The sequence below is a fragment of the Amphibalanus amphitrite genome, unplaced genomic scaffold (assembly GCF_019059575.1).
Source record: "Amphibalanus amphitrite isolate SeventyFive unplaced genomic scaffold, NRLGWU_Aamphi_draft 000262F_arrow, whole genome shotgun sequence".
NCBI lineage: Eukaryota > Metazoa > Arthropoda > Thecostraca > Balanomorpha > Balanidae > Amphibalanus > Amphibalanus amphitrite.
The window spans coordinates 193,369-202,304 of NW_024881757.1; positions in this window are offsets into that span (position 1 = coordinate 193,369).

The window sequence follows — 8,936 nt, forward strand, 5'->3', positions numbered from 1 at the left end:
TGGAGAGGTCGGTGTCGAATAACGGCTAGAGTAAATGAAAAGTACAGAAATAACTGTCTTTCATTTGGAACCCAACCGCTTTTCCAATGAGAACTGTCAACCCATACAGATATCCAATTATTCAAGGGTTCGACAAGTGCAATAATGCTAAGGACGTTCCAGGACTACCCTCGCCGTGGCGGTGGTGCAAGTGAAGAACATCGAAGCGGAGGAAGGGGGCAATCTTTAGAGCCCTCCTCTCTTCAGGTCACACATATGTTTACATAGGCTTGAATTAAGAATTCGAGATAAGCGAGTGTTTGTAACGGTACCTTCACGCAATACATCGAGTTTCAGCGAGTTCTTCAACATAAAGAAAATCCGTAGAATTGGGTTGCCTTGACCACCGAGAAAGGCCACTGTATTTATAATATAGTACCTAGTACACCAGGTAAACCAGCATGGTGTACTGACCGTTCCATTTATTGTCAAACATTGGTTTATTTTCACGTCATTCAATCTTCATTGGCAGCCACTTCCTGGTGCCGCCGTCTGTTGGTGCCTCTCAATTCAAACAGATAACATCTCACTGAGTTAGGTCAATGGATATTCATTCTACATCGTCGCATCTCCATTCATTGATATTCATAGTATCGAGCGCCACTCGACGCCTGCGGGCATCCGCCCCGACCCCCATGCCCGAGGGCAGCTGTATAGTGCCGAGGTGTGAAACACTGAACTGCAGAACAGGGGCTTCGGTAACAGGTGAAACATAGCACTTTCGTTGTCTGACAAAGGTGGTGTTCGGTCATATTTACCAATGATGAATGTTAAAATTCATGTGCACCACAAATGGACTTGCGGCCGCTATTAAATACAAACTCAACCTGCAATGCGTGTTTTACTTGTTCGAAGCTCATGAATTGAAGTTACTGTAAATAATAAAACGCATTAATCCGAGACTTAAAGGAAGACTGCCACCTTCAAAAAGTTTTCTCAGATCGGCCTATGATTTATTCCCTGGACAAAACAAAATTTTAGAATTCACCTGACAAAGTATCATCACGTGAATCGCGAAAAAATTATCGATTATCATACAATTATCAATCGGTTAATGTCTAGCGACAATGTTTACACATCACTAGACTTCAAGGTCATAAGATTATTACATTTTATTTGAAAAAGTAAGGTATTTTATGATTTACTAATATATGATTTCATAAGAAATTGGCCATGGTTAATTTATTTTGCATTTAACTTCGTAAAACATTTAAAAATAATGGCTCATTTGGAATGGGTCTGGCCCATGTTAAACCCCATTTCCCACACTTTTTTTGGAAAAAAATGAACTACTGAATATATAAGTTTAACTTTTATTTTGACACTCCAAAATTCTTCTCTGATCTCGAAATAGAGTTGCAAAATTTCCCTACCGCACTACCGGCATGCCGGTAATTTTTCACTACCGCAGGTTTATTCGTGGTATCTGGCATGTCTTGCCGGTAGCATGCCGGTATTTTTGATTTTGTGCAAAAAAAAATATCAGCAAATGATTCAAACTTTGGACACTAAGAGGCTCTCAAATTGTAGTAACAGCAATATTAGCCACTGCAAGATACATTTTGTGGGAGAAGTTCCATTGCTAAGTGTAGGCCCACATGGACCTCAGCATTTCACACAATTCACAGGCTTGGTTATAATTTGAATTGTCAAGAATCTACTGTGGTCTATAAAAGGAAGAATACTCATTCATGTTGCAAAAGCATGATAAACTAGTAAGTCTAATGGTAGGTAATACGTATATCACAATAAAATAAAATAAATTTTCATGACAACATTCCCTAGGGGAAAAGGCAGAATCACAACACCAAAAAAACACAATGTTTGGAAACTGGCCTTGAGTCCTGAGATCCTGACAGTGGCGCACCCAAGGGGGGGCCTTGGGGCCCGGGCCCCCCCCCCCCGCTCGGTCATAATTAGGAGGCCCCCTGAGCACCGCTTAGGGTACTTTTACACTTGACTTTCCTGCCTAACCTACTATAATTCTGCACAAGATGCACTATCTGGGCAGAGGCCAGGAGGCCCCCTCTGGTAGGCGACCCTTGATGGGCAGGAGGCCCCTTCTGGATGTGAGGCACCTTCTCACAGGAGGCCCTATCTGGGCAGGAATCAAGAGGCCCCCTCTGGCAGGAGATCCTTCATGGGCAGGAGGCCCCGAGGCTCCCTCTGCACAGGAGGCCCCCTCTGGTAAGCGACCCTTGATGGGCAGGAGGCCCCGTCTGGCAGGGGACCTTTTATGCACAGGAGGCCCCTTCTGGATTTGAGGCACCTCTCACAAGAGGCCCTATCTGGGCAGGAATCAAGAGGCCCCCTCTGGCAGGAGATCATTCATGAGCAGGAGGCCCCCGAGGCTCGCTCTTCACAGGAGGCCCTTTCTGGACAGGAGCAGGAGGCCCCCTCTGGCAGGAAAGCCTTTATAGGCAGGAGGCCCCTCTGGCAGGACACCTTTTCTGCTTAGTAGGCCCCTTCTGCATGGGAGGCTCCCTTCTGCACAGATGGCCCTATCTGGGTGGGAGCCAGGAGGCCCCCTCTGGCAGGAAATCTTATACTGGGCAGGAGGCCCCCTCTGGCAGGAAATCTTATACTGGGCAGGAGGCCCCGAGGTTTCCTCTACTTAGGGGCCCTTTCTGGGCCGGAGTCAGGGGGCCCCTCTGGCCTCTTGCAGGAGACCCTTTCTGGGCAGGAGGCCCTCTCTGGATGGGAGTCTCTCTCTGCATAAGAGGACATATCTTGGCAGCAGTCAGGAGGCCCCCTCTGCACAAAATGTCCTATCTGGGTAGGAGCCAGGAGGCCCCCTCTGGCAGGAGATCCTATATGGGCAGGAGGCCCCGAGACTCCCTCTGCACAGGAGGCCCTTTGTGGGCAGGAGCCAGGAGGTCCCCTCTGGCAGGAGACCCTTTATGGGCAGGAGTCCCCTCTGGCAGAGGACCTTTTATGCTTAGGAGGCCCCTTCTGGATGGGACGCTCCCTTCTGCACAGAGGGCCCTATCTAGGCAGGAGCCAGGAGGCCCCATCTGGCAGGAGCTCCTTTATGGGCAGGAGACCCCGAGGCTTCCTCTGCACAGGGGCCCTTTCTGGGCAGGAGTCAGGAGGCCCCTCTGGCCTCTTGAACGAGACCCTTTATGCCCTCTCCTGATGGAAGGCTCCCTCTGCACAAGAGGCCCCTTCTGGCAGGACTCTCTCTGGATCCCCTCTGGAAGGAGACCGTCTCTGGGAAAGAGGCCATCTCTGGATAGGAGGCCCCTCTTCACAAGAGGTCCTATCCGGGCAGCGCCTCGCCCTGGCAGGGCATTTTTCATAACGCGGCCTGGCAGAGGGGGGGGTCGATGCGACCCCCCTCGCGATTGGATCCTATGGCACCTAGAAATACCAAATTTGGTAGGTAGGTGGCCCTCTTAAAATCCTCGTCCCTGTGCAAATTTGGTTGCTCTAGGTCAATATTTAGGGGTTTTTGGGAGGTATAATTGTAAAAAATTTGCTAAAACAGGTCAAAAGTTTTCGCTGATAACTTTTGATCTAATTAACCCGCGCCGGGCAGGTGCTCCGCGACTTCCGCGCCGGGCCGGGGGGGGGGTGTCTGAAAACCCCCCTTCTAACTCGGCTCCTGGGTCACGTAGCGACACGCGGTAAGCGGCATTCAAAAGAGCGTCCAAAATAAGTACGAAAACACTTCAGTCATTTTTTGGGTCAGGTCAAAGGTCAGGTTACCAGAGGTCACCAAAGGTAAAATGTTGGCTATTTCAACATTTTGGAAACTGCCAACGGCTAACTCGGGAACCGATAGAGCTACAGCGCCGCGGAAAAGCGCATTCGATAGCTCTTTTGACGCTCTTTCGCCAATATGTCCTCAGATTTGACCTCAGGTCAACGGTTTAGCCTCCAGAGGGCAAAAACTCCAAAAATAGCCGTTTTTTACGAACAGTGTTTTTCGGCAATAACTTCTGACTCAAAAAAGCCACGACATTACTTTTGCCAGAATCGTGTTCCTCTTGTCAAAACGCGTCGAATGAACTATAAGTTGACCTTGAAAAGTCAACTTAAAAATTTGACCTCAGGACCTGACCGGAAAAGGTCATGTTGCATATCAGTCGATCCGCATCGTCGAGCCGAACACATCTAAGGCGTTTTCATCGCTCTATCATGCCTCTATCAGAAGTTATTAGCAAAAAACTGTTAGATACTATTCGTGACCTGAGATGACCTCGGGGACATCTCAGAACGAGGGGTCACACTCCGGGTCACAGGTGCAATTTTCGGGTTCAGTGTGTCCATTTTACCTACATCCCGATGTTTGAGAGTGTCTAGAATGGCGTTCGTGCAAAACAGACGCCTTTCAATTTTCTCCCATTGAATTATAATAGAGAGGCCGCAAAATTGACCTGACCTTAGGTCACCGATATCGAAATTCCGAGATACACGTTTAATAGGTTTTTATACACGCTTTTATAGGATACACGAGATACACTGTTACTCTCATCAATCGCTGAAAGTTTCAAGGCAATCGTGCGGTCGGTGTAGCCATGACGAACATTCTAATTTGTTTCTGACCTGACCTTGAGAGACCTGGGTCTGAAATTTTCACAGCATGTGCGGAAAAGATGCACGAACAGGTGTGTTAAAAACGGCGGCGCGGAGCTGCGAAAAGCCGCCGGGGGGGGGGGTGTTCAAACACCCCCCGGCCCGGCGCGGGTTAAGATAGAGCAAAACAAAAGCACCAGTGAACTCAGCACGTCAAGGCGTGTCGAATGATATACTTTTTTTGTTTGCTTAAGTGTACTTAAAAGTGTAGGTATTAAAGTGTACTTAAGTGCACAACTTAAGTAAAACTTAAGTCTTAGGAATGGTTGAAATGCTTAATGTTGCATATCATTCGACTCAGCTGTTCAAGAGGAACAGAATGATACCATTTTGAAACCTGTTCTATTATGTGACAAGTTATCGGCACAAACGTCATTTGACCTGAGTTGACCTCATTTGACCTGAACCTTAGATAAGTACACCAAACAAAGAAACACCGAGTGACATTATGTTAAGTACTGTGGTATCAAAGAACAAAAGGGATACAACGAAGCGGACATCTCTATATTTTCCGAATAGGAGTTATTTGAATATTTTCCCATAGGCTTAACATTACGACGTAATGACCCCTAACTGACCTCAGGTCAGTGACATAAAAAACGAACTACATATTATACAGCTCGGTGAACTTAGCACATCCTGAAAGTTTGAAGGAAATCAGTCCAAAACTGTGCGTTGGACAGGTACATAAAAAATTAAATTTGACCATAACCTTGTACCCGTTTTTCTGACATGGTGGCCTGACCCAAGGTCGACCGGACCTGAAATTTGCAGATCACATGAAAAAAGGTTGCCCCATAGGTTGTGCCAAATTTAGCGGCGTTGCGCGCCGCCAATTTTACGCTATCTTTGAAAAACCTTAGGGGGGGGGGTCGCATCGACCCCCCTGCCAGGGTGAGGGTTAAGCTTTACTAATAACGCTAAGAACGTCACCAAACATACAGAGGCCGTCAAAAAGTAAGCCATTTGGAGGCCCCCTCGATAGAGAAAAGGCCCCCTGGCAAGCGGAACACGGAGGCCCCTTTGAGCCCGGGCCCCCTCCCCTGGAAAATCCTGGGTGCGCCCCTGGATCCTGAGATGTGGTCTGAGAAACTCTACAAAGAATTTGACACTGAAAATCCAGCTGAAAAGGCAGGTGTTAGGTAGCCCTAAGCCTGACTTTGGTCCCATAATTAAATGAAAATGGATTTGAACTGGCATTTTGTCTTATCTTTACAAGAAAACACATCATGCACGCAAAATTGACAAAAAGTGGCGCAAACAATTAGACAACCAAGGATTTACTTTAAAGATTCTCTCTCCCCTAATGAATGGATGTAATCTGATGACGTAATATTTATTCATTTACCCTTTTGGTTGAATAACTGAAGAGAAATAAATTTCTTTGTAGTGAATTACACTACAATGTCGATTTCATTATAATTTAATATTGGTTGGATAATTTTTATTAATATAATCATTCACGAGGCAGTGGCTTGCAGTCGTTAAACATTTTTTTTTGCAGCGTTTTAATCAGCTGGTGAAAAGCCTCTGTTATGGCGCATCTGTTTCGAAATCGATAACCTTGTGTTTGTTCCCGCTTGAGGTTGGAGAGGATGGAAGATATCGTTTTTATACATATTATTTGGTGACTATTCTCAGGACCAGTGAGTTATTAACACATTTTTTACATGATTCGTATCTTATTCACGAACCAGCAAGCCACAGTGGATAGGAAAAAGTATATGTTGATCTCGCTTCCTCAGTAAGGCAGATGGCCGAATCTGTACTTGTTTACCTATGTTTTGACCATCTAGATTTTAAACATTTGGCTGGTGCCTGCAACATTTTAGGAGAATATGGAAAAGTAGAACACCTGTGAAATGTAAATGTGATTACTGCTCACTGTCCAGTCTTCAAAAACACATTTCAGTAATTCAAGTCCTTTTTGTCCTCACCTTTTTGATGAATGTAATAGTTTTTTGTAGGCAATACTTCTTTGATTACAGGTGATATTTTAACAGTTATAGACTAGAATTGAGTTTCAAAATTGTGGGTATTTGTGGGGCCAACTCAGCCAAAATCGGCCTGCTGGTATTTGTGGTTGGACAATGGATGGCTGTTGGGTGGGAGGGGTACTGAAACTGCCAAAATGTGGCACTCTTCCAGGGGTAAGCTAGAATCAAGAATGCAGGTTTTTTAGTATGCCGGTAATTTGGCGGTTTTTTTTGCTTGGGGCGTGGTAGCATGCCGGTATCCCAGAAAATTTTTGTGGGGCGGGGCGGTGCCGGTAGCAGCCTTTGGGGAAAACTTTGCAACTCTATCTCGAAACAATCAAAGTTTTGACATATATTTGCCAAAAGATAAGAAAATTCATGTTTCAAAGTTATCGATAAACAGTAGAGATGTCGGTTTTCTTGGACTAAAAAAATGGCATCAAACTGAACTTTGGTCTCCGATTTCTCGCAAACGGGTTCGAATTTCGGAAAACCGACTTCAGTCTGGGACATAGGTGGCTCAGCTCTAGTGAAAACCGTTTTGTGAAAAAATGGTGGCAGTCTACCTTTAATTTAAAAATCAATCGAAGAAAAAACCCGACTCAGCAAAAGTTTAAGCTAGGCTGTCACTTATGAGCAGCGTTGCAAAACCTTGAGTTGCAAGACCTTGATCACTGTTCCATTGACACCACAAGACCATCGATTATCGAAGCACATGACTGGCGCTTCCGCACCACACAGATCATACTCGCGCCACCGCGCTGTCGAGCAGCAGACAGACGCCACAGATCATCCTCCAACGGGCGGCGTTTGAAGTGTGCCCCAGTGAACCCATCTGGGCGCGATGGTCGGCCCGACCAGGTCGACTGACGGTGAGTTCCACACACCTGCGGTGCCGGGCCACATCAGCCGAGTGACGTTGAAAGGCAGCGCTGTTTACGGCGTGACATGACGCTGGAAATAGTCCACAGGTGATCGCCTGATGGAGGTCAACTAGCGCCGTACAGAGCGAGGTGTCGAATCGTAAGTCGGTGGAAAGTCGACCCGTGCAATTTTAACCTTATTGAATGGTCGGCTAATGGCCGACGGTATAAAGGACGATCAAATCACCCGCTGTTAACTTTGTGCCCTACCATTAATACCAAAATGTACCAAATGGTGCGCATTAATTTGGTGCGTACCTATCACTACCCTCCCATTCAGCGGTGTCAAAGCCGAGAGAGCCTTACTTGTAGTTCCCTCTTGATCGATATAATTAATTTCTACTTTTAAAAGCATGCCTAAATCAACACTCCATAGTCAATAATATTGCGCCTACCAGTCGATCGTAACCAATGCCAATCGTGCGCAAGTTAATGACCATTAAGGACTAAGACCATAGACGTGGCATAACGCAACGACCATCTGAGGGAGGCATCAGCATCAGATCCAATCGGAGCAGGCTGATCATTAGTTTCCTGAACTGATGGCGTCAATTAGGTCAATAATCGTCAATCAGGGCGCCGCTGATGGATCCCGAGAAAAAGGTTCGCACGCTTGGGTGGTGGACCGTGCGGCCTCGTCTCAGCAGTTAGAGCCGACACCATCTGGAGGACGTGACCGGCAGAGAGTTATCCAATGACGTCATAAGACTGCTAAACGTTACGGCACGGCGATCAGCGACTTATTGTGCCGTGAGCAGTGTTCGATATTTCTGAGGCATGAGATATTTACATATGAATTAGTTTATGACAGGACGGATCTCGGGGTGAAGAAAATATACGGATTATAATCGCCCAGTGCACGATGATGCCACTCGTTCCGCTGACATTTTCGGAGCCACTACCATGGGCGTAGGAACCTAAAAAAGTGGGGGGGGGGCAGCAAAACTTCAATGTCATTTTGAGGGAGCCCCAATACTCCTATGAAGAAATTCTTTGCAGTTTTGTGCTCATCTCACCTTGCTGAACCATCTCCTGCTCTTAGTTTTGTATTTAAATCAGAAATAAAGATTTTACTTTTTTAAATGGCTGAAAAGTGGGGGGGGGCATCTGTGAGCAAAAATAAGCGTCAAAGTAGCAAAAATACCGTCCATCGGTAAAGTAAAATAGGAATTTACAATGGGTGATTGTTTGCTTTTGGTAGCTCGATGCGTCAATGTGTGTGAACTATCAGTTTCACACATACAGACACATTTTTTACCTTTTTGTCGGAAAACAACGCACTGACGTGTTTCTACCCAGAATTGTGTCCGTCGCTCGCTGCTAATGTCCTCCAAATGCACCAATTATGTCGCAGCGTCACAGGTCACACGCAAAGGCCAAAGGTCACGGACAGCCTTTCCAGTCCCCACCGTCAGCGCCT